Here is a 25,884-nt window from a genome sequence, read left to right as displayed (position 1 = left end):
AAAAATTTAATATTTGGACCCGTCCGTTTTACTTAGGAGTATGGAAAACTTTTTAAGTTATTGGTAAAATTATACAGTACTGCGTGTGCCTTCTGTGAACAAATAAACACTCATTAGGAACTTAAGTCAGGATACACATATTAAGGGAATAGAGATTTGTGGAGGAGGAGTACGTTGCTAAGAATACAGTTAAAAATGATGGTTGAATAAAACTGGGAACAGAGCTGTGATATGTATCAGAATGCTGAAAATGAGGGACAACATGGATTAATTTTGCTAAAGTAAGTATCAAGGTGGCCATAGGCCATGTGAAGTTTTGCAGGAGCATCAACTATGTTGTTATTGTTATTTTAGCAGAGTTGAAGAATAAATGGGATTGAGTTAAACTGGTAGGGCAGGATTCTAGCCAGTAGGAAAAGAATCCTGGGGCAATGGTTTTTCTTCCTTTTAGAGTCTACTCTCTGTGTTAGTGATGTCATTCTATTTTATTTCTCACTCCTATGCTCCAGAATGCATGGGATGTGATTTTCTGTGACACCCCCATCAAGGATGTCATGGAAACAGAACCTAAGCTAGTATTTAGGTTTAGTTTCATTTTAGGATGTATCAGGTGATTTGGATTCTAGTCTGTTTTTCATTTCCTAAGTACGTTAAAAGGGTTATTGTAAAGATGAAATGAACTCCAAAGGCAATACTTTGAAGCTTTAAAGTTAATAAACATATCGAAAACAGTGTCTTCTTTTATTTTTTATTTATTTTAAGACTTATTTATTTATTTGAGAGAGAGCATGCATGTGTGTGGGGAGAGGCAGAGGAAGGGGGTCCCAGACAGACTCTGTGTTGATTGCAGAGCTTACCACCAGGCTTCATCTCACCACCCTGAGATCACAACCTGAGTGGAAACCGAGACTGGGTCCCTTAACTGACCATGCCACCCAGGAGCCCCCACGCCCCCCACTGTGTTTGTTTTTGGATAAGAGTCTGATTTGAATCACGGCTTCATAATTAATTTAGAGGTAATTTTGACTATTGATAATCCCTGAAACTAATTTAGATTCTTGCTGACATGGTAGTTTCTTTAGCTGTATTTTCCATTTCACTAATTCTCTCATCAGCAATGTTTAATCTGCTATTTAACTTGTTTGGAATATTTAAGTTTAGCAATTACAGTTGACTCTTGAACAACATGGGTTTGAAATGCACAGGTCTAGTTATGCATGGATTTCTTACAGTTCAGTACTGTAAAGTTATTTTTTCTTATGGTTTTCTTAATAGCATTTTCTTTCCTTAGTTTGTTCTAAGAATAGAGTATATAGTACATATAACATGCAAAATATATATTAGTTGGTTATGTTATCAGTAAGGATTCCAGTCAGTAGTAAGCTATTGGTAGTAAGTGTTTGGAGAGTCAAAAGTTATACACGAATTTTGACTGCATGGAAATCCATCAGTGCCCCGAAACCTTGTGTTGTTCAATGGTCAATGGCATTTTTTATTTCTGTAGGTTCTATTTCTTTTTCAGATCTGCATGGTCATTCCTGATAGTTCATTGTTTCTTATTTTTTTTTTTTTTTAGGTATTTCCTACGTGACTCTCTTTGTTCTTTCTTTGATAGTTCTGGTGTGTGTAATTTTTGGACTGTCTGTGTTGACTTGCACTTGTGGTGACTTATTCTCTCTCCTCCTGTGCTTATAGATCTTTAGGAGTTCATTGCTTTATCTCAACCTATCTTTTAATAGGCCTTAGTGGGGATGCTTTTCTCCGGTGTCCTTTCTGGGAGTGCTACCGATTAGGGACCATCTGTTATAGGAGTAAGACTCATAGGGAGCCCAAGGTTCCATGCTTAACCCTAACTCTGTTCCTGGCCTATGGCTCAGTATGCCAGTCTTTTTTTTTTTTTTAAAGATTTTATTTATTTATTTGACAGAGAGAGATCACAAGTAGGCAGAGAGGCAGGCAGAGAGAGAGAGAGGAGGAAGCAGGCTCCCTGCTGAGCAGAGAGCCCGATGCAGGGCTCGATCCCAGGACCCTGGGATCATGACCCGAGCCGAAGGCAGCGGCTTAACCCACTGAGCCACCCAGGCGCCCTCCTCAGTATGCCAGTCTTAAGGCTCCCTTCTGAGCAGCTCTTCCCAGTCAGCCTAGTTCCGCACTGCTCTCAGTCTCACCCGAGTAACTCTAACTTGGAGGTTGGAGATGGTCGCTCTCTCGTGCCATCTCAGCAATGCCTCTGTATGTGATTGTTCTGTAGTTCCGTTTGCTCTACTGCCAGATGTCAGGTCGGTTCTTGGCTTCTTTTGATTCATATGGAGCCACATTAGCCTGAATCTCTTTGGGCCACTGAGTCATTAGGTCACCTACTTGCCATGGGGAGCTGCTTTTGACTGGAATATGTAAGGTAGGTTGGTGATGTCACAGGAATAGGGATAATTTAGGTATTTGGTGCTTTACATACTCCATAAAGCTGCAAACTGGCAGTTGAACTGAATGGGAAATTGGTCCCTTGCCCCAGTCTTAGATTAGGAAGGCATAAGTTCTGGTGCCCACTGAAATCCTGCTTTACTCTGAGCCTTGATAAAGCAGACACATCCTTGTTTTCTAGTGTAGGTCTAGTCCTGGGTCTCAGGTTACTTTTGAATTGTGTATACAAGTTTGTGGTATAGAATTTCTCCCCATAGATCTGTGTAAAGAGTAGAAATTAGTCTGTTGTAAATGTATGTTAGTTTGGCTACACAGGAGATCACTGACTTTGGGGCTGTTTGGGAACTAGCCCACTTGACTTCAGTAGAAAATATGGTAAGCAGTGAGGTTTTTTTTTTTTTTGTAAGCAGTGAGTTTTGAGATGCTGGGGATAGGTGCTGGGGGACAGGATGCAACTATTGGAGGCTGGGGGTGAGGGATCAAGGCAGGTGTCTGGATGAAGGCTTTGAGAATGTAGATAGAATTCAGGAGGATCATTAAACTTTGTCCTGCCCTAGGTCACACTCTCAGTACCTGAGCTGAAGTCCTATTTCCCTTTTAGAATAGAACAAAACAGTTGCCTCTTCATCATGAAATGCCTCTCAGTGATGCTGGGCACTTTGTTCTTACCTTTCACTGCTCTTAGAAGCACACAGCACGGGCAGTGGTGGCCTCCCATCCAGACGGAGAGCAGGATGTGTGGCTTCTGGAGAAGTTCCCCTCTCTAGGCTGTGGGCCTATTTTTGGAGAGGAGGCCTGTGCATTTGGTGATCCTGTTGGGAGAGCAGCTCTTCTTTATAATTAGGAATATCCTTTAAAACTTCTCATAGACTTTAGTGTAAATCTTGCATCTAATCTTATGGTTTCCATCGAACGGCTTGTTAATTATTGTTTAATTATGTCATTACAGTACTTTAAATTTGGGTTGCGATTTTTCACCTTGTCCAGTAATATCTGTCCAGTAATATCTGTCTACCATTTTGGACATCAATAATGATAATAATTAACCCTAATGATCGAACCAAGTTCTGTTCTAGGTGCTGTCCACTCACTTACTCTTTCACCCCCTACACCAACCCTATGAGGTGTGTGATATTACTAGCCTTGTTTGCTGGGTGGGAAAAGTAAAGGACAGAGGTTGAATTGCCTTAGGTCACACAGCTGCCTGTTGGTGGGATGGGGTTTAGCCACTGTCCTGTATTATCTCCCATGCAGTTGGGAATTTTAATCTTTACTACGGTTCTCATTCAGGAGCCATTACAAATACTAGCACCTTTAATGAATACAGAATTAATGGTTTCCTCCTGATCACAGGCAGTTTGTAAGGTGGGAAGAGGTAGGAAGTTGGAGAGTTGTTTCTTGTACTGGGAACTTGGGGTAAGTGAAATCAGAGTAGACTTGAAGAGATCAGCGCATGCTCACCTCGATGTTGTTTCCGGTGTATTTGGAGGCAGGTATGGCTGGCTGAATAATGAGTACCTCCCCCCGCCCCACCCCAGAGATAGTCATGTCTTAGTCCCTGAAACCTGTGAGTGTAACTTTCTATTGCTAAAAAGCACTTTCGGTGAAGGCTTTTAAAATTGGGGAAATTATCCTGGATTACCAGGCCTGGCTCTACATGCACGCTAGATGTCCTTTTAAGTGGGAGGCAGAGGGAGATTTGACTTCAGAAAAGGAGAAGGTGATGGGACTCTAAGGCAGAGATTGGTGATGTAGCCCCAAGTCAAAGAATGTTGGCAGCCATTGGAAAGTGGAGTAGGGAAGGAACTGGTCTCCATTCGAGCTTCCAGAGGGAGAGTGCTGCTGCGGACACAGTCACTTGAGCCCAGGGCAACTCATTTCTGACTTTGGGCCTCCAGCACGGAGAGAATACATTTTTGTTCTAAGCCATCTGGTCTGGTAATCTGTCTTGGCAGCCCTAAGAAATGACCACAGCAGGTATGCTTCTGAGGGTGACCACATTGAAAGGTGTGGTTTAACAGTTTATATATGAAGTATTTTAGGAGAATCATCAAATTCATCTAAATCTCTTTGTTGTAGTATGGTTTTATTTTGTACTCCTTGTGATTGGGGTGGGGGTGGATAGAAGATACATACAGTTCAGTCCTCTGGAATAGCAACTAGAACTTGAATTCATCTTGTTCTGCTGCATCATTTTCGTAGTTGCTAGAAAGCAGAACAAAGGTGGAGGTAATTTCTGGGTGCTTTTTCTTTCTTTCTTTTTTTTTTTTTTAAAGATTTTATTTATTTATTTGACAGAGAGAGAGAGATCACAAGTAGGCAGAGAGGCAGGCAGAGAGGGGTGGGGGGGTGGAGGAAGCAGGCTCCCTGCTGAGCAGAGAGCCCAATGTGGGCTTGATCCCAGGACCCTGAGATCATGACCTGAGCCGAAGGCAGAGGCTTTAACCCACTGAGCCACCCAGGCAACCCTGGGTGCTCTTTTTGAGTTTATTTCTTCACTGAGTCCTCAGCTAACGTGATGCTTTCAATGGTCCTAGAGTTAAATTGGCAAGAATTGGAGACAGTGTTGTTATTTGAAGGCTTTAGGCACTTGAATGGCATTCATGTCAAAATCCACCTGACCCATCTGACACGGAAGCCTTCAGAGGTAAGATCATTTATTTTATTCAGGTCAGTCTTCTAAGTGAATTGCCTGAATTGCCCAGACTTTTCTTCCCCCACCGTTTACCCTTCCGAACAAGAGAAAAGAAGTTTTTTGTTATTGTTGTTTGTTTGTTAATATATGACTTATCAAAAGAAACAAAGTATATCAAGTGGCTTTTGGGAGTATGTTTAGTTGCTGAAAATAGATGATATATGGCTTTTACTTCTGGATCGCTCTGGATCTTTTGCGTGTGTGTGTGTGTGTGTGTGTCGTGCGGGGTAAAAAGGGGTTGGGAGTAGGGATAATTGTCTCAGATTTAGAGTAAGGCTTAATTGCTTTTTTCAAAGACTCATGTCTTTAATTATGAAGCAAGCAAACTGACATACATTTATTACACAATGAAACCTTGCATCTCATCTAGTCTGTCTTGTAGCAATTGCTTCTGAACAGATGTTACCTGAAACACCTTTGTGCAGTTGGTAGAATGCTAAAATTTGTCATGTTTTTATTATTGTTGTCGTGAATTAACTCTACTTTATGGCATAACTTTATTGCTGTGTCCTAGAATCTTTATATATTTATTGCCTTATAAATTGGATTTAAAATTGGCTTTTTATATAGAATGTAAATTAACATGTGTATAACTTGTTTATGCTTGCAGAATAATCCAAGAAAAAACTGCTACGTATTATACTAATGTAATTGTCTTTAACTCAGCACATAGTATCCTCCAAACAGGAATGAAATGAATGCTACAGAATATGCTTACCGTCACACTCTGCTTGTTTCTCCCAGAAACTGATTTGACTTTTAGATCTATAAAATATAGATTAAGCATAACCTTTTACTTCATGGGATATTAAGGATCAAAGCACGAGCTTTCTTTGAACAGGATCTACAAAGGTAACTTTTCTCTCCAGAGCAGCAGGGTGGCATTGAAGTGCCTCATCGCTGGGAGTAATTTTCTCAAATATCAAATCAAATAATCATTATTAACTTAGGGGAGGATTTAAGAGTTTCAATAAGTTAAGTTTTGGTGTTGGAATGTTTCAGTTACTAGCTAATTAATGAGAACTCTTTGGAAATGCTTGCCATAGATGGTATTCTTTAAAAAGACCCGCTGCCATCCCTTCTTACAGTTTTTTTTTGTAGAATTGGGAATAGCATTTATGAGCGGTGACGTGGGCCACTGTTATGGCTTGAATCCTATAGCTATGTTATGCATTCGTTGGGGCTAGTTCCTTCTCTCTGGGCCTCTGTTTCCTCACGTGTAAGATGCAATTGTTGGGAAGATGAGACGTGTGATAGGCCTGGAATGGTATCTGGCTCATTGTAATCCCGATGTCAGTCTTTGCCATTTATAGGATTGTTGTTGCTGTCATCATCAGTAGCAATAGTAGTAGTAGTAGTAGTAGCAGTGCACTGTTTTCTAGGTTTTAGGGCCTTGGGGATATTACACTGTGTATTTGAATTACTTTCCTGTACTAGAAGCTTTTCACAGGGTCAGCATTTCCCCCCACGTTGTGTGTGGCAGGAGCAGAGTCCTGCCATTCTCAGTTCTTTTCCTGGGGTGTTGGGTAACATTCAGGTTGATGCAGGTTTCTGGTTGTGATGGCTGCATAGTCAGAGCAAGGTTCTTGAACTTTCTAGGCATTATGTTTTTATACGTAAAATGGGGATCATGAAACTGTGACACTTGCATGCAGATAAAACTTAGAAAAGAAACCCACGAAGGCAACAACCTCAAACTTAAGAAACAAATCCTTGTGACGCTCCAATGTGGACTTGAATTATAATAAAAATAATGTTACTTAGGGACGCCTGGGTGGCTCAGTTGGTTAAGCAGCTGCCTTCGGCTCAGGTCATGATCCCAGCGTCCTGGGATCGAGTCCCACATCAGGGTCCTTGCTCGGCAGGGAGCCTGCTTCTCCCTCTGCCTCTGCCTGCCTCTCTGTCTGCCTGTGCTCGCTCTCTCTCCCTCTCTCTCTGACAAATAAATAAATAAAATCTTTAAAAAAAAAAATAATGTTACTTATATATGTATAGATATAAGTTAAAAATATGACTCCTTATGTTTATGGCTCTTTTACAACTATGAAACTCAAACAGATTTTCACATAAAACCCGAAACAAAACTATAAAACCAATAAAATTAAAATGAATAACAACATTAATTTAATGTGATTGATGATGATGTTTTGCTGAAATTAAGTCATCATTGTTGAACTTAATAGTGGGAAGATATGTGTATGGTTTGCTGTTTTCCTTTTTGTCAGCTTGACTTTTGGATGGAAGTGGAATCCCAGAGGCTGAGTAAGCAGAGGACAGTGATAAAGCGAAAGACTCAGTCCCACACTATTGGTAGAGACCGGTCATCTACCATTATTGTCTTTTTCACAAGATCTTAACTTGAGGCTTCGGGTGAAATAGTGATTATGATATAATCACTGGTTATGATTAAGAAAAATGTAGCCATATGTAGATATTTTCTACTCAACTGTATGAAATTGGTGAAAAGGAGCAGAAAGAATCAGAGCTGAGACCACCAGCATCTATATTCATTTTTCTCTTGAAATTAACCTTACCATAGCTCTGAGTATTTGGTTCCTTGAATAGGAACATTTTGGAATTATGGACGACCTTTTGGAATGGAATTCTTCCGGGTAGAGGAGATCATGAAAACCTAGGTAGTGTGATTGCTGTTGTTTGTCCTTCTTCTAGTGCCCTGTTGTGGTGTACACAGGCACACACACACACACGCCTACATGCCCACATGCACGCACGCAAGTGTGGCCACCAGAAGCCACACTTCTGATGGAAGGACTATGGTGTAGAGTGGTCATTCAGATTGTCCAGATGATGCTTATTTTCCTTCACATGTTTAAGATAATCTTGGAAAAGTACAATATTTAAAAAATCGTCTGGACCTGGAGAGCCCAAGAAGGGATCAGCAGACTCAGTTTGAGGATGCCAAGAGGTGACTTAAGAAGTTAGTTCAGTCCTGGAAACCGGCAAAGGTTTTGTACCTTTAGTTCTTCATCTAGCAATGAGCTCAAAGTGATTAGTAAGTGTTTCTCAGTTGTGAAGGATGTATACAGTGTGCTTCAAAACAGTTTGCTTCTTCTTGGGGGGCCTGGGTGGCTCAGTGGGTTAAAGCCTCTGCCTTCAGCTCAAGTTATGATCTCAGGGTCCTGGGATCTGCTCAGCAGGAAGCCTGCTTCTCTTCCTCTCTCTCTGCCTGCCTCTCTGCCTACTTGTGATCTCTGTCTGTCAAATGAATAAATAAAATCCAAAACAAACAAACAAACAAACAAACCAACCCAGTTTACTTCTTAACAGTTTATCGAGGGAAGACACTTCCCTTGCAATTAAAATATATATATATTCCTTTGGTCATACAAAAGAAATGTAGAACACAGTGAGTGTCAGAAACGAAATTTTATAAATGCTATTGAATTGTCTGTTTTCTCTATCAGTTTCCTTGTAATCTTTGCTCTTCACTTCTTTGAGGTAGGGGCTATTTACAGGACTTTTTATTTATTTCATGAGGGACCTTCATGGGTTAAATATGGCTAATTACCTGTTCAGCTCTCCAAGGAAATTATCATTAATTCTAGGTTATTCTGGAAGTTAAAAAAGAAAAGTACATGCTTCTTTTGGAGTTATGATGTAGAATTTCTTGAAACTCTTAGTGAGATACATGGGTTAGTCTAATTATTAGATCTGTAATAGTGCATTTATTTGGCTTATTTTATTATAAAGTATCTTCCCAGGATGTGGGGAGTTTATCCTGTAATTGCTGCATTTTCCTGAGGTGGGTTGTTTATTTGGGCATCAGAAAATGTAACTTTGTAACATTCAGCTTTTAAGTAGGATTTACAAATTGGTGACATTAATTATGGACTGTACTATACTATTAAACTGTTGTGTTGATCAAATCCTTGGGTAGAATGCAATTTGTAAGGACAATTACGATTCATTTCTAATGTAAAATCTGACAATCTGAGAAATGAACATGAGAACCAGAATGCACATAATCTGCAATCAGAAATTCAATGTGACAGTTTGATTTCCTTATAAAAGGTGATAGTCTCCAATTAAAACCATGCTCAAACCCTTATTCAGCCTCTCTTCTGAAGGTGTTATTTTGCTATTACTGATATGTTATCTTGAACCTGTTTTCACTTATGGTACGCACATACCTGTGAGCTTTTGGAAGTCACTTTTCTCTCTGCAAAGCTTGGCATAGGCTTGAGCTTACTACAGTAGGTCTGTGAACGCTTGGCTAATTGAAAATCTATGCAAAATTACTCCTGTAACCTTACACCACCTGGTTCATTAATCTATTCATGATTAATTTAGATTTAAATGTTATTGATATACCCTAAATGTCTATCTCTTTTTATAAAAGATTTCAGTGGTGGTGGGGAAGAACATGTAAAGGCTACCAGAAACATATCTGGGTCACTGGAGAACTGAGCCTGCCTATTCAGGCTCCTCTAGGGGCCAGCAATGTGGCTTTCAAGCCCTACTGTGGTAAAGAGGGTGTAGGATGGATTCAAATATGGCAGTGTATCCTTGGGCAAATCAGTGAACTTCTGTGCCTCAGTTTTCCTATCTGTAAAATGGAATAGATAACCACAGCATGGCCATTGTAGCTTGTTGGGAGGATAAATTGAGGTAATGGATGCTTCAGTAGCTTGGGTACAGTGCTTAGCAGTTAATACGTGACAGCTATTGTGAGTTTTACTCTTTTAATTCTTTCTCAGATACAAGAGTAGGGGGATCTCACCTGAAGTGTTGAATTCTCTAGGGCTGATCATTTGGAAGGAGATGTGATGGGATCTCAGTTATTGGCATCATTTTGACCATTCTTTTCAGCTTCCCACTTCCCTTTCTCCCTGTGTTCCTGTTAGACCTCTGCATTGTGTCCCTGAACCCGACCTTAACTGGAGTGGGGAACACACCAAGAGGTTTGGCTCCTGGGCGTACACCCCTCCTTTCTGTTTAATCTAGCCCTCCAGCCCCTTGACCTCTCTTACCCTGTCGGTTTCCTGCCGACTTCTGCTCCACACAATACCCATACTCCACAAAAGTAACCCTAGCACTTTTGAACTAGCATGGCTTCGCATTCCTCACCTCCTCAAGCCTGCCATAGGGTAGACGGTAAATAACTAGTACAACCTCTGGTTTCCTTGTCCGCTTGCGCTGATGGCCAAGCCTGCAGCAACTTGACAGGCTCCCTGGGTCTTGAAGTGGGCTGCTGTCTGGAGGTGGAAACCCTCCCAGCTCTGTGAGCTGATTTCCTTGCATTCTTTATCTGTGGGTCGGCTGATTGGCTGGGTCCTCAAAGCTGGAGATAATCATCATCATCACAATAGCTACATTTATTCAGCTCTCCCAGTGGGCTGTGCGCTATCTTAATCACTTAATCCTAATTCACTGCTTTCAAGGCAGCACTCTCCTCACCCTGGTTTTGGATGGGATGGGACTGAGGTGAGGAGAGGGGTTTGGGGCCTTTTCTGAGCCGCCACAGCTGGGGATGGGGGTGATGGGTACCAGCAGTCAGGTCTAACTCCAGAGCCCTGGCTTTGAACCACCTCTCTGGTTACCTTTTCTATTTTTATTAACATTTTTTTTAAAAAGATTTTATTTATTTATTTGACAGAGATCACAGTACTCAGAGAGGCAGGCAGAGAGAGAGAGAAGGAAGCAGGCTCCCTGCTGAGCAGAGAGCCCGATGCGGGACTCTATCCCAGGACCCTGAGATCATGACCTGAGCCGAAGGCAGCGGCTTAACCCACTGAGCCACCCTGGTGCCCCTATTTCTATGAACATTTATGCTAAACCATTATAATTACTCTCTTTACCGCTATGAGCCTGATTCCTTTTTGTTGTGAGTAGTTTTTTAAATTGAAAAAGTAATGTATGTGTAAGGGCCTACTTAGCCAGAGGGAGCCATTTTGTTGTTTATGCAGCAAACTTAGATTGACCCTGCCCGCGCCCCCCCCCCCAACCCGAAGCTTACTTGGAAACAAGTCTGGGAAACCAGAAAAATATGACTGACCAGCCCCTGATAATGAAGCCCAAATACAAGGACGTGTCCGGCCAGGTGGAAACGTCCAATCAATAAAAGCACACGTATTACCTCCCTACCCGCCAAGGATGAGCGAAGCCAGGTGGAGACATCCAATCAGGAAAGCACCTCTCTAACCACTCAAGAATGTGGGCCCTACCTTTTGGGCGCCAATTCTGACCAGAGTAATAGGCTAGTTCAAATAACTACTATAGGGTGAATTGTAATTCAGTTGGCCCCCTGTGTGTGTCCAGGCTCCACCACATGGCCTTTACTCCATAAAAGTTAGTCTGTGAGACTGGGAGGGGTTGCCTCTTCGCAAGAGACGGCCCTGGCTGGTCAGTTTGATTCTCGATTCTTGGCGCGAAATAAAGCTTTGCTTGACCTTCGCTTTGTATCAGTCTCGTCCTTTTGTCTACGGACCCTTTCAGTATGCACCTCTTAAAAAGGCCAGCAGTGGAAGAGTACAGTCTCGCTTGGAGACTTCTTACGTCCCAGACCACTGAATCAGCTTGTTCCCAAATGGTGGCCGCGGTGGCTTCTATTAATTTCTTTTGTATCCTTTAATGATATTCTGTGTATATGTGTAGAATACCCACTTGTATGTACATGGGAACATTCCACCGCTTTCCTTTAAAAGATCTTAGAGATGGTTACCCCTGACTCTTAGCACTCCCCTTGACACCTTCTTCGGATAGAAAATAAAGGCCGTTTTGCTTGAACTTGCTCAATTTCCTGCTGTCTGCACCTGTAATCTTCCCTATCTGCAGCTCTTCCTCTTTTCTCCCTCCGGTATCCACAGAAGAAATGTCTGTTTTTCTGTTCAAGGTTAATCCCTTCACCCCTGTTCTTGATCCAGTCCCATTCCATTAGGTGTGTTTCACTCTTTATAGGTTGCAATCTCTAAGAATGCTCCGGTGCTTCCCATTATAAAAAAAGCAGAAGCAAAACCAAACAACCTCCCTCTCTGACTTTCTCTTGACCCTTCTCCCTCTCTGAATACTATGCTCTGCTTCCTTCCCTTCTAGTCAGTTATTTATTTATTCAGTAAATACGTGAATTTATTCAGTAAATACGTAGAGCACAGGTAGATACAATTTGGTCCTTGTCTTCAAGAGGCTCCCATTGAGTCTGGTATGAAGAGAGGTGTGAACCAACAAGTGGGAAGTGTTACCAAGGAGTCCATTTTAAGTCATCTTGAAGGACTCAGGTTCTGAAATAACCTGGATTTAAATCCTGGTTCTGTATTTGACAGCCGTGGGACCTTGGAAAATTACTGTGTTTCTTTGTTTGTTTCTTCATCTCCAAGTTGGAAACCTATATGGTACAATGGACATGATGATTCATCGTGTTAGAATGAGGGTTGACACATAAGTTTTATTTATTTTTTTTAAAGATTTTATTTATTTATTTGACAGAGATCACAGTAGACAGAGAGGCAGGCAGAGAGAGAGGAGGAAGCAGGCTCCCTGCTGAGCAGAGAGCCCGATGTGGGACTCGATCCCAGGACCCTGAGATCATGACCTGAGCCGAAGGCAGCGGCTTAACCCACTGAGCCACCCAGGTGCCCGACACATAAGTTTTAAATAGGTCTTAGCCTGTTGCTGCTAGTATGAGGGCACTGGTGAAGGGTAGAGTGTTCTTGTTGACGAGGGATTCAGCCAACTCCCATTGGTTCCTCAACCTTCCTTTGCTTCTGTTTATTCCACTGAAATTGCTTGGGCAGATCCATTATTACCAACATGGTGGCTGATTTTCAAACTTCATCTTACTTGACTTACTTCACAGGATTAGCTTCTTGAAAGCTTTGCCATGATGTGTACTTTTCTTCTGATCTTTGCTCATCTTTCTTTGTACCATTTTATTTAATTAATTAATTTATTTATTTGACAGAGAGAAACCACAAGTAGGCAGAGAGGCAGGCAGAGAGAGAGAGAGGAGGAAGCAGGCTCCCCGCAGAGCAGAGAGCCCGATGTGGGGCTCGATCCCAGGACCCCGGGACCATGATGTGAGCTGAAGGCAGAGGCTTTAACCCACTGAGCCACCCAGGTGCCCCTCTTTGCACCATTTTAAATTAGTGTTCCCAAGTACTGTCTCCAGTCATATTCTTCCAGGTTATACCTCCTTTCAGCCTGAGCTTATCTATTTCCTTAGCTTTTACTACTACCTAGATTAGTGTTTTTCAGGAGGACTTTCTGTGATGAGATATTCTGTTTTGCTTGCCCCTTAGCATCTTCTCCGCTAAGTCAGCTTCCCTGATGGTGATGTGATGATTTACCCTTTTTGGAGAACAGGCACATCTTATTCTGGCCAAAATGGTGCACTTTCATAGCCCCTGATGCCACCATCAGTGGTAGGTTTATGAGCCAAACAGCATCAGCAATGACAGAACCAGGTGTGGGATCACATCCCTTAGAAGGGCTGTCATCAAGAAGGCAAGAGATAACACATGATGGTGAGGATGTAAAGGGAACCCTTTCCCCGGCCAGGTGGAAACGTCCAATCAATAAAAGCACACGTATTACCTCCCTACCCGCACTGTTGGTGGCACTGTAAATTCAGTCACCGTGGAAAACCGTGTGGAGGTTCCTCAAAAAATTGTAAATAAAACCATCATTCAGCAGTCCCACAGGATATATATCCAAAGGAAATTAAATCAGGATCTCGAAGAGACATGGCACTCCCATGTCTATTGCAGCATTATTCACAATAACCTAGATATAGAAACAATCTAAATGTCTGTCAACAGATGAATGAACAAAGAAAAGATGTACTATGTATACACACACAATAGAATATTTTCCAGTCACGATTAAAGGAAATCCTGTCCTTTGCAACAACACGTATGGACCTGGACATTTTGCTTAATGAGATAAGCCAGACTGAGAAAGATAGATATTGTATGATATCACTTATAATGTGGAATCTAAAAAAGCCAAACTTGTACAGACTAGAGAGCACAATGATGGTTACCAAGGCCCAGGGTGGTGGGAAGGATGGGGTAACTGGAGAGATATTAAAGGCTACAAACTTCCAACTAAAATGTAAGTTCAAGATCTCCAGTGCATAGCATAGTGATTAAATAATACTGTATCATCTACTCCAAAATCACTAAGAGACCAGAACTCAAATGTTCTCACTACAAAAAATAAGTGATAATTATGTGATATGATAAAGGTATCAGCTAACGCAATGGTGGTAATCACTGTAATATATACATGTATGAAATCAACACTTTGGGCACTGTTAGCTTACACAATGTTAAGTGTCATTGATATCTCAGAAAGAAAAGAAATAGGGGAGGATTATTTTCACACCCTTGTGAGATCTGCAGTCCTGAATAATTTGCCCTAGTTTATTAGGATCATTGGGTGCCTTCTCATGGCTGTGGCTGTCAGCTGAGCACTTCCCCATAATCCTTGTTGACCTGTTTTATAGGTGTCCTTGAATAGTGAAATTATCAACATGGAACCATGTACTTTTAGAAGTACTTTGCAAATATACTTGGGCTAATGTTGTTAGAGCCGGATTTTGGCATTGCTGGAAGATTGCCAAGGGCAATTAGGCTGAAGTTGCTTGAGCTCGCAGCTTGACTGTAGAAATTGGTGTGTTCAAAACCTAATGTTTTGAACATAGAATGCCATATGTTGAAAATTCATTGTGCCATGATATGTTACGGTGCAGATTTGGTGCAGTATTGGGCTGCTCTGTGTCTGATTCTATTCAAGGATTTAGCTTTCTGGATACCTCAGGATGACAAGTGCAAAGAAAAGCATTAAGATGAGGAAACTTTCTATTTCAGTGTGGGTAGCCCTTGCAGGACTGTTACTTTGTGATACTATTTTTGGAATCACCAGAAAGAGAAAATAAGTGATCCAGGCTCTTTATTTTTTTCTCTAGAGCCTTTTGGGTTGTCAACTCCTTCAGGGCAGCTGACATGTATCGTAGGTCTTTTTGGGCCAGGCCTACTGTGGTGTTGGCTTAGCTAGATGTTAACTGTATAACCAGCTTGGGTAATGTTTCTAGAAGAAATGTAAAATGAACTACATTTTATGCATAATACTAGGACTGGATGTAAGAGTTGGGATTGTGCTCTTTTTTTTGTTTTTCAGATGTTAACCTTGTAATATGCACTCATCGTTTGGGCTCATTTGTAGTGAGGAACCAATGTAGACACTAGTAACAAAAAGTAATCATCAAATTATGCAAGAAAAGTTTTCAGCAATTTAGTTATTGTAGAGTTCAAACTTCATCAAGAATTAAAAATACTTGGGGCGCCTGGGTGGCTCAGTGGGTTGGGCCGCTGCCTTCGGCTCGGGTCATGATCTCAGGGTCCTGGGATCGAGTCCCGCATCGGGCTCTCTGCTCAGCGGGGAGCCTGCTTCCCTCTCTCTCTCTGCCTGTCTCTCCATCTACTTGTGATTTCTCTCTGTCAAATAAATACATAGAATCTTAAAAAAAAAAAAAGAATTAAAAATACTTAATTTTCTTTGATTGATGTTGCCCTGTAATTTTTGATTTGGATGTGTGTGTGTGTGTGTTTTTCTTGAATGTGGATATTTTTGTGACTTACATTTTAGTCTGAATTGGGAGGGCATGGTTTATAAGGCTTGTGGTATATACTGCAGTTTAAATTCTACAAATTAGAAATAAAACTACTTATTCCATCTCTATTAAACCCTTAAGAGAGCAACTTTAAGACATAAATGGGGAAAACTCCCTAGCAAAACACATTCTTGGGACACCTGGGTGGCTCAGTGGTTTAAGCATTTGACTTCAGCTCAGGTCATGACCCTGGGGGTTCCTGGGATTGAGCCCCTACTTGGGCTCCCTGCTCAGGGGTGAGTCTGCTTCTCCTTCTTCCTCTTCCCACACTCACACTCTTTCTTCCTCTTCCCCTTCCTGCACTCATGCTCTCTCTCTCCCAAATAAATAAATAAAGTCTTAAAAACAAACAAACAAACAAACAAACAAACATATTCTTATTAGTTTATAGAAATCACAGTCTGCCCCTTCCTCCCCCTGGCTTGTTATACTCACTCACCAGAACTTTTAAGGTATAACTTTGTGGTCAGTGTTTTAACACTTAATAATCACCCAGTTGGAATTGTGCTTGTTTTTCTTGTTAACATTTCATTTTCAAATTTCTTTGCCTCAGAAACTGCTTTATTTCCACTGTGAGTCCTCCCTAGATTTGGTAACAGCAGCTGTCCCAGCGTAGCAGTGGGGACCGAGGGAAGGGGAATGAGGATTTTGGAGTCACAGGGACTGAGTGTCCATTTCCAGCCTGATCACTTTTCACACTGGCAAATCACTTCTCTGACACTTCATTTTCTGATGTCTAAGATGGGGATAATGGTTAATTAATAGGATTGTTGGGTGTGTTGGTAATTACAAAGAGTGCTCAGGAAGTGGTAGTGATTATGATGAGGTGGACTACAGTCCTCTGGGTACTGAGGGTCTTGGGTTTTGTCTCAGTCAGAGCCTTTTTTGATTTAAAGAAACAGACCCTTATACAATATGTAGTTTGAAATGGGAAAGGGCAGTTGTAAAGACACAGGGGGGTATATTCTTGGATCAAGCATAGTAAATGTAGCTGATCTTCCCAAGGGTTTGGAACCAAGAACTGATAGCTGGCAGCTTCTGTCATTCTCTCTTTTCAGGGGTCACACAGCCTCGTTTTGCTTCTCACTAGGCATTTGTTCCATTGTTGTGTCTCCACAGAGCACAGCTTCTGTGTCTGTGATCTTCACACAGCCAAGCTCAGAGCCTCGCAATTCCAGACCTACATGCTCTCGACCCACGCGAGAACAGATTGTCATTCTCATCTCCGAATCCCAAATCCAGATTTTTGGTAGAGTGAGGATCTGATTGGCTCTGGTTGGGTGTGGGGGTGGAGCTCTGCTCACATCTGTGGTCAGGCCTGGCTCACAGAGAACAACGAAGCCTGCTGGGGCCACCCCGCTGACATAGAGAAGGGGTTCTGTGCATGAGGCAGAGAAGCCAACGAGTATCTACCATATTGACATGTGGGTCTTTGGAGATTCCTTGATGATAGTCTTGGCACTGGAAGACTGAGCTCAGAAGACTTTGTCCAAGCTAGTTTTTTTTTTTTTTTAAATTAACATATAATGCATTATTTGTTTCATGGGTATAGGTCTGCTGTTCATCAGTCCTACACAGTTCATAGCACTCACCATAACACATATCCTCTCCAATGTCCATTCAGACACCCCATCCCTCCCATACCCTCCCCTCCAGCAATGCTGTTTATTTCCCGAGATTAAGAGTCTCTTACCGTCTGTTTCCCTCTCTGGTTTCATCTTGTTTCATTTTCCCCTCTCTTCCCCTATGATCCTCTGTCTTGTTTCTGGAGTTCCTCATATCAGAGAGATCATATGATAATTGTCTTTCTCTGATTGACTTATTTCACTTAGCTTAATACCTTCTAGTTCCATTCATGTTGTTGCAAATGGCAAGATTTCATTTTCTTGATGGCTGTATAGTATTCCATTGTGTGTGTATCTATCTATATAAAAGATCGTTATCCATTTACCCCTAGTTTCCCATTAGAGTCACAAGTAGTTGTGACAGGCTTTATAAGCACTTGTGACAGGCTCTACCTTCAGATATTCTGATTCAGTTGGTTTGGAATGTTAAGAAAACAAAAACTCTTCAGCTGATTCTCAGGTATGGTCAGTTGAAAACTACTGACCTACAGTGTTCCCTGTACTAGGTCTAGGCATTCAAAGATGAGGAAGAACCAAAGTCCCTGGCATATTAAAAACAAAACAAAAAGAAAACCAAAGACATAAACACAAACTGCAAACAATGATCAGTGACCCAAGGGAATTGTAAAGGAAGAGCTTTGGATGAAGAGTGGTGGGCTTATCATTTTTTGCTGATAATGAAGGGTGACTCCGCCCACCCCCACCACAGGTTTATTCATGCAGTACCTACTCAGGTCTGCTTACCTCCATCTCATTCACCCAGCTAGCTGTCCCTGTCCTGAGGCCCAGGCTCTAGGCATGGCCTTGGGAAACTGCCACTGCTTGAGTTCTCAGCCCCAAAGAAAAATGACAACATTGCGAGGCCTCGGCAGCTGTCAAGAGAATGGTGCAATATAACTGACATCCAGCAAATAGAGCTGCTGGCAAAATGACCATGACAAAAATCCTGCTCTCAGGAGCCTATGCCCACTCTGGGGAGGGGATCTGCACACATTTACAGCAGTAACAAATGGATTTAACTGGATTAGAGGATGATTTCAGCCCCCAGTGAGGGGAGACTGTTGGATGTGGTTTTAAGGAGAATGATGGTGACCTGAACCAAGGTGATACGATGGAGTTCTAGAATCTAGGTGAGGTTTGGTGGGGCGAGGTCCAGAGCCGATGACCAAGAAAGAATTCTTGAGACATCTTTGGTGCAAAATGGTGGTTTATTAAAGCACGAGGACAGGACCCGTGGGCAGAAAGAGCTGCTGCCCTGGGTTGTGAGGGATGGCAGGTTATGTACCCTGCTGTTGGGGGAAGGTGAAGGAGAGGGAGGTTTCAATGGAGCTTCCATATGCTAAATGGGGCCTACTAGGGGCCAGGATACTGGAGGTCTTGAGGCTTGATCAATGTTGTCTTTTCCCTTTTGGCAAGCCATTAACATCAAGATAGTTGGGAGATTCCTAAGAATGTCACATTTGTCCCACCCTGGAGTAATGGGGGTGAAGGGGAGATTGCGAGGTGTCAACCTTTTGCTGGGGTGAGGGGGAGATTGCGAGGTATCAGCCTTTTTGCTTTGTCCTTCTGCTCCCTCATCAATGATGGTGGGGATGTTAGTGTGGGAAGGAAGGGGACTTGTGGTGATTTTTTCAACTAAGGCTTCAGACAGCCTGTGAGGACAGACGCTTCCTACTCAACTGGTACCAGGAGAAACTGATGTTCAGGGAGTTTCAGTGTCTGGGGTCACACAGCTGATCCCTATCTGAGCTGGATTCCAATCTAGGTGAGTTGGCTTCTAGGACCCAGGGTGTTAGCTTTCTACTGGGGAACGCAGGGCAGTAAATAAGAGTCTCGGAAGAGGTGTGCTTATGGGTAAGTTAGAACCTTCAGGAAGCAGGTGATGTTTGAAAGGGGAGTATGTGAAGGAACCGAGTAGCAAACTGAGTAGCAAACGGCAGGAGCACGGGTATGGAGAAGGACAGGACTAGGACAGCCTCTCAGTCAGAGCCCAGACAAGAAATAAAAACATTGGTGGAACAGTTTAACAGGGGAATTGCTTACGAAAGTGTTGGAGGGGAAAGGGCAAAGAGGGGATGCTGCCTGAGAGGGACCCTGTGGCGGGACTCAGATATCTGTGGGCACTTGGCTCTTTGTTGACCCCTTGGGGGAGGCCCTTAGGGCTGGGGCTCAGACTCCTGTGAGGTCTGAGGGGTTATGTTGTAATTAAACTGTTGTAACTAAAAATTTTTTCTAACTTTCGTTTCTCCAAACATGCTTGCTTGGCTATTCCTTAGACTGCTTCTGCACCCGCGTCCCCATCCTCTAGTCCTATATTTGAAAAGTTGTGTTAATGCAATAGAACTAGCTGAGTTGGTCCAAAAACTGCCTTGGTGGGCTTTACAGTGTTTTGAGAGTATTTCTAATACTTCTTAGTAAATAGCGCCTGGCAACAGGCCCGTTAAGGAGCCCTGAAGGAAATGGTCGAGAACAGCCACTGTTCTTCCATTCCCTCTGGGGCTTTCCCTCTGGGGCGTCTTGTATCTCTTGTATTCAACTGTTGTTTATTGGTTAAGTTGATTATTCATAGCATGTTTTTGTACTTTTTGTATTTGTGACTGTTCCGTAAGAGGAATAAAAAAGTCCCTGGCCTTAAAGTGCTCTGGTGTCCAACTGCTATGGCTCCCTCCCTTTCCTCTGTCTTGTTTGCTGTAGCTGTGCTGGTCCCTATTCCTTGAGCGCCCCAGACTTGCTCCTTTCTGGGGGCTGCTTTTCCTCTGAGCTGCTTTCCTCCATGTCCACACAGCAACCCCCTTAGTCCGCTTTCAGCTCCGCTCCAGTTCCACACTCCCTGTCAGACCTCTGCCGGCCCAGTTCCCCGCATTTAAAATTGCAAACTGCAAACGCTCCCGCCTGGCTTCCTAGCCTCCCCTCGCCTTGCTTGGCTTTTCGTTTTAGCATAACAAGCGTCACCTTCTAACATCCTCTGTAACTTATTTATGGTGTTTACGGTCTCTTCCCGAAGAGAAGGAAAGTTCCTTTAGGACTGGAGTCCTTGTTTTATTTACCAGTGTACTCCTTGTCAAGAATATAGTAATGTTTAATAAACATTTGCTGAGTGCCTGCCTTCAGATTCTGTTATGCTGTTAGAAGAGGAAATTTTCTGTTACAGGTTTTTCCCGAATCATGGCTGAGGATGAATGTGACTTCAGCCTTCCATCATGGTTATGTTTGCCAGTTAATAGCATGTATTTAACCAGATATAGTTAGCAAGGAGGGATCGCTTTTCCTTCTGGTCGCCATTGAACAGCTCTGATGTGCGCTGCCCTCACGGTCTCTCACCGCGGTTATTGTCTTGCTGCTCTTTTGGCTTTAAGCTTCTCTGGGCAGGGACTGAGTCCTCTTCATTTTTGACATCCTCTCTTGCCCCATATTAGCAACCTAATCATGCAGTAGGAAGATTAGGAGTAGGAGATTAGGTTTTTGCTTAAAATCCTAAATCCCGTTTTATTTTGGTACCATGTCCTCCTTTGCATGATAAAGTTACCAGGTGAGTGGTATTTACCTTAACATTCTCAACATAGCATGAGATCCTTTACATTTACAATAAAGAAAAATGATAGATTTCTTTTATCTCTGCCATTAATAAGTGTCATAAAATAGGAAAATAAAGCTAAGTCAATACGTTATTGCCACAGAAATTGAATTCGTGTCAAAAGGATTTGTGCGTGTGATGTAGTGATTCGTATATTTTTCTTGGAATTAAGTCTCCAGCAGGTTGACAACATCAATAATTCACAAAACCAAGGAGCTTTTTGAAATTGGTTAATTTATATATGTGAATTACAAAACCAGTGAATAATGTGCTTAATGTATTCTGACATATTTGCAAATATGCATTAAAAAACCCCTAGTCTGTGTTTACAATATTAGATTTTTTAGATTTTTTTTTTAACTTCATACATTATTATTTGAAAAGGAACTTATCTATATTTTCTGCTTGGTATGGAAAGTATTATCCATAGTAATGTAAAAAAGCTTTTCTCGGGGCGCCTGGGTGGCTCACTGGGTTAAAGCCTCTGCCTTCGGCTCAGGTCATGATCCTGGGGTCCTGGGATCCAGCCCCGCATCGGGCTCTCTGCTCAGCGGGGAGCCTGCTTCCTCCCTCTCTCTGCCTGCCTCTCTGCCTGCTTGTGATCTCTCTCTGTCAAATAAATAAAAAATTCTTAAAAAAAAAAAGCTTTTCTCATTATAAAAATAAATAAGCTTATTCTAGACAACTGGGAATATAGAGGAAAATGTGGGGGAAAAAATTGCTCCAAATCCCACAATCCGGATATATAAAATTAAAAATAGTTCCTGTCTTTTTTTCCCCTATAGGAGTGTTTATTAGTGGAGTTGGAATTATATTGCATATGCAATTTTAAATGCATCTTTTTTTCATGTAACAATAGTATGCATTTTCCTATGTAATTATAGTAGGCTGGACTGTAGTTATATAATCATTCCCATATTCTGGGAAGTTTTAGGTTGATGACAATTCTAGGTATTTAAGATAAAATATAGTAACAAATACCTGTGTACACACTTCTGTTTTTATTTTCTAATTCTAGAAGTAGAATTATTAGGTTAAAGAATATGAACATAGGATTTGTTTCACCAAATCCTTCTCTAAAAAGGTTCAACAAAACTTAATTTCCTTATGGTGATGCTAGAATGTAAAAAAACAAAATCCTTCTTGAACCAATAAGGAATGATGCATGGTTAGCTTTGGGAATATTCAGGCTGCATCGGTGTCTGAGTAAGACCTCTAGGAGACTGACTCAGGCTCAGAAACAACTTATCTAAACTTAGTTTAGATAAGCTTCAAGGTACTCTAGGACCATTTCTGGCAGTGAATACTTTAAATACTTTTCAGCATTCTCCAGATGACTATAAAGGTCATGGATTCTGGTGACCTAGAACCAAATCGACTTGTAGAGCTGCTCAGAGATTTGAATTGCCTTTTCTTGGACCCATTGCACAGGAGTTTTTGATGTGATAGTAGACGGGAAAAGAACTGGAATGGCTGAGGAGAGCATCTTAAAATAGGTATTAAAATAAGTTCAAGCTGTTACTAGAATTAACCATTTTGTTTTTCCTTTCATTTTTCCTCACCATTAAGTTTTTTGAAGGAAAAAGAACACTGGAGTTGAGTTAGAATTTAAAAAAAAAGAGAGACTTGTTAGGTGCCCAGCTCCTGTGTTGTGTCATCTAGGAGAGAAGTTCAAGTAACAATTTGATAATTGGTTTTTCTAGAGAGGTAGTGGTTTTCTAGCAGTTCTGTTGCTGCCTTTTGATCCTTCTGAAATTGTTGAGTTTTCTTAGAAATTAATTTTTTCCCTTCTATGAATGCTTAGCTGATGTCTCTTCCTGAAAGCTAGTGTATATCGAGGACTCTCCTTTCCCAAAGGAGGAATTATGGAGAAGAGAGGTTAGGTTCTCCCACAGGTGAGAGTAGAGAAGACGGGGGTAATGGCCGGGTGTTTATTTTTCTGAGGTAGGCACGGTTTGGTTTTGAATAAATGAACAGATCAAAAGAAGCTGGAGAGATTTTACTCATTCTCACCTGTCCCTAACATGTCTCACTTTCTCTACCGGGGACTAAAAATATGACCGCATGAAAAGCCAGTCAAAAGCTTTTCTTTATGTTATCAAAGAGCCAGCTCTACTCTTATCCTCAGTGCTATGAAAGCGTCAGTATTATTTTTGGACATTTCTGAGCTATTAAATATGGAGTCCTTGAATACTTTCACATCTAGGTATGTTGTATCGTTGCCTGGGAAATGAACCTTAGGCTCTGTAGGTGTGGTTAGTGTCTTGATTAGTCCTATACCTTTATAGTCCTGCGGTCTTCACAATTGGCATTGACATTAAACAGGTGTGTGGGCCAGAAATGTTAGGATAAAGCACGAGTTAGCATTTGGTGGAAAGGAATAATCTGGAATTGGAAACAAGTGTGAGCAGTGCATTACCATAGCATCACCCACACCTTTTAAAAGAAGTTTGATCCATTTTTCCTTTTGGATGTAAATTTGTTGCGTCAGTAACCCATTAGGCACTTACTTTGACAGGCAAATAGTGTTATGTCCTGGTTTGATCTAATGAGCAAGCCTTGATCCTTTAGTACTAAATATATACTTACAGGGTAGAATTATTGTACCTTTAGGGATAGACTAAGCATTTGAATAAATGACGCAATAATTCACCCTACCCCCTAGAGAGTGTTGAATTCTCTTAAAACAGTACTAATTGGTGCCTCTCACTACATGGCAGTGAGACCTGTTCCAACTGTACCAGCTCAGTGTTTCTCACTTTGAAAAACGTCTTCTACTTTCTACCTGTACCCTTCATTTAGCTTGTTTCGGGGACACTGGTTTTTAAGAGAGCCACCTGACGAGAGTTTCGAATGTGTGCTCAAGGGATATTTTGTGGCTGGTGGCGGTGGAGTGCAGAGCAGTGTTTCTCACGGGGTCCTGGGCTGGTGGCTGCATTGCCACCTGGAGCCTGTGGATGCCTAAACCCCACTTTAGACCTACTGAGTCAGAATGTTGAGTAGCCGAGACCTTGTCATCTTCTTTCACAGAGAAAATCTTGGTGTGTTCTAGCGCACACAAGCAAGGTGTAAACCAGGTGGCCGAGAGGGTCTCATTGATGAAACTGGGTTTGAGTCAGGCGCCTTCAGAGGCTTTAATCTTACAAGTTTTCCTCGTTAGTGATTCATCATAATGACTTAGTTAAAGGATATAAATTGATGAAATTAAATTGCAACAGCTAAAAATTATTTTTAAAATAGTATCATGTATTTGACTTGATCAGAGTCGTGATCAGAGCTTATTAGCTTGACATTTGGTAGTGGGTGCCATGTAACTAATGACATGAGTGGACAGATCCTTTGCTTCCTGCTGGTTGCAGTGTGTTATCCAATGAAGGAAAATAGAAATTTGCTAAAAGTCTTGGCTACAGCTTGGATTCTTCTTTGTCGTCGTTGTCGTCTTCTTCTTTTTTTTTTCAGTGTATGTGGACCTTGGGTTTTTATGTTGCTTTGTATTCTGTAGTTTAACTGGTCTTGTTTATTTCCTTGTAAACTAAGTTGGCTGGGGAGGGACCCCTTGCTATTTAAAGCATTTCATACAGTGCTCTGCAAGCTCTAGATCTATTTTTTGACAGCATAGATGTTCTTCAGTAAAGGTTTTGATGTCTTGCTTAAATGTGAATGTAGAGAGCTATGTTCTGTGTGTTTGTTTTTTTTTTTTAAAGATTTTATATATTTATTTGACAGAGAGATCACAAGTAGGCAGAGAGGCAGGCAGAGAGAGAGGAGGAAGCAGGCTCCCTGCTGAGCAGAGATCCCGATGCGGGACTTGATCCCAGGACCCTGAGATCATGACCTGAGCCGAAGGCAGAGGCTTAACCCACTGAGCAACCCAGGTGCCCGTGAGACCTACGTTCTGTATTTCTACCTTTTTTTTTTCTTCAAAAGAACATAGGATCCAAAAAAAAAAAAAAAAAAAAAACCCAAAACAAAACAAAAAACCTATAAAGACTTTTTCTCTTTTAGTTCCAGAGTGATCCTCTTGACCATTCATCCTAGGAATTGTCATTACAGAAGACATTCCTCCCTATCTATATGAGGTGTTCCTTACTTTTTCAGGAGAAAGTAGAATTAGTAAACTGAGCAACGTAGGAACACAGGAAGAAAGGTGAGTTTTTTGGTTTGGGAAAGGATCCCTGACGTACTTTAATACGACACCTGAACCATTTACCAACGGTTCTGCATACAGAACTGTTTTTGAAATTATTGCCCATTTGATTTATCCCATTGCCATAAAGCATAAATAACACCTATACAATCATAGATCAGGTAATGTAACTCAAGATCACAAAATCACATTTAGGTATGAATGTTTTAGTAGGTCTAAAACTGTATGCTTTTGATTTCTGTGTATGTGTGTGGAGGAACAAATACAAAAGTTGCTATTAGGTTATTTTTGAAGTGGTCACATCTGCTTACATTGAATGTTTCCATTCCCTTCTTGGTATGGGTATCAGCAAATGCTACTTGTGAGCTGGATTGATGGGTGCAGTTCCTACTTCCCCCAAGCAGAAGCCAGAGTAAAAAGCATTGCTGGTAGCTATCAAACAAACAACTACATTTTTTTAAGTGTCTTGGCTAACCAGACATAAAGAGTACCTTGGAGTAGCAGTAAAAAGGCAGTAACTTTTTATAATAAAGTTCTTGCTTTTTTAAATTAAGGATGTCACCCTTGTAGTTTTAGATCTACTACAAAAAGGCGGAAACCCCACAGAATTACCCGAGGGTTTTATGTCTATCCTTTCCTTTCTCCTGCCCGTTGGACTTTTTAGGAGTCTGTGATCTAAACATCGACATAATGTCCACTTCATAGAAAACTTGAATTAACTTTGCAAATATCGTACAAAAGGGTACCGCTTGATAAAACTGTATATTTTAAAAATAAGCCATGTCTATTTTT

At 41.5% G+C, this 25,884-nt stretch overlaps 1 protein-coding gene across 2 annotated transcripts in view; it reads left to right on the top strand.

The window, feature by feature from the left end:
• DIAPH3 (diaphanous related formin 3) overlaps nt 1–25,884 on the top strand; it is a 512,938-nt gene that overhangs the window by 1,086 nt on the left and 485,968 nt on the right. The gene's annotated exons all lie outside the window — the stretch shown is intronic.

Source organism: Neovison vison, chromosome 5 (genome assembly GCF_020171115.1).
Source record: "Neovison vison isolate M4711 chromosome 5, ASM_NN_V1, whole genome shotgun sequence".
Classification (NCBI taxonomy): Eukaryota; Metazoa; Chordata; class Mammalia; order Carnivora; family Mustelidae; genus Neogale; species Neogale vison.
Note: the sequence above shows the minus strand (reverse complement) of the source record. Positions and strands in the feature narration are given on the sequence as shown.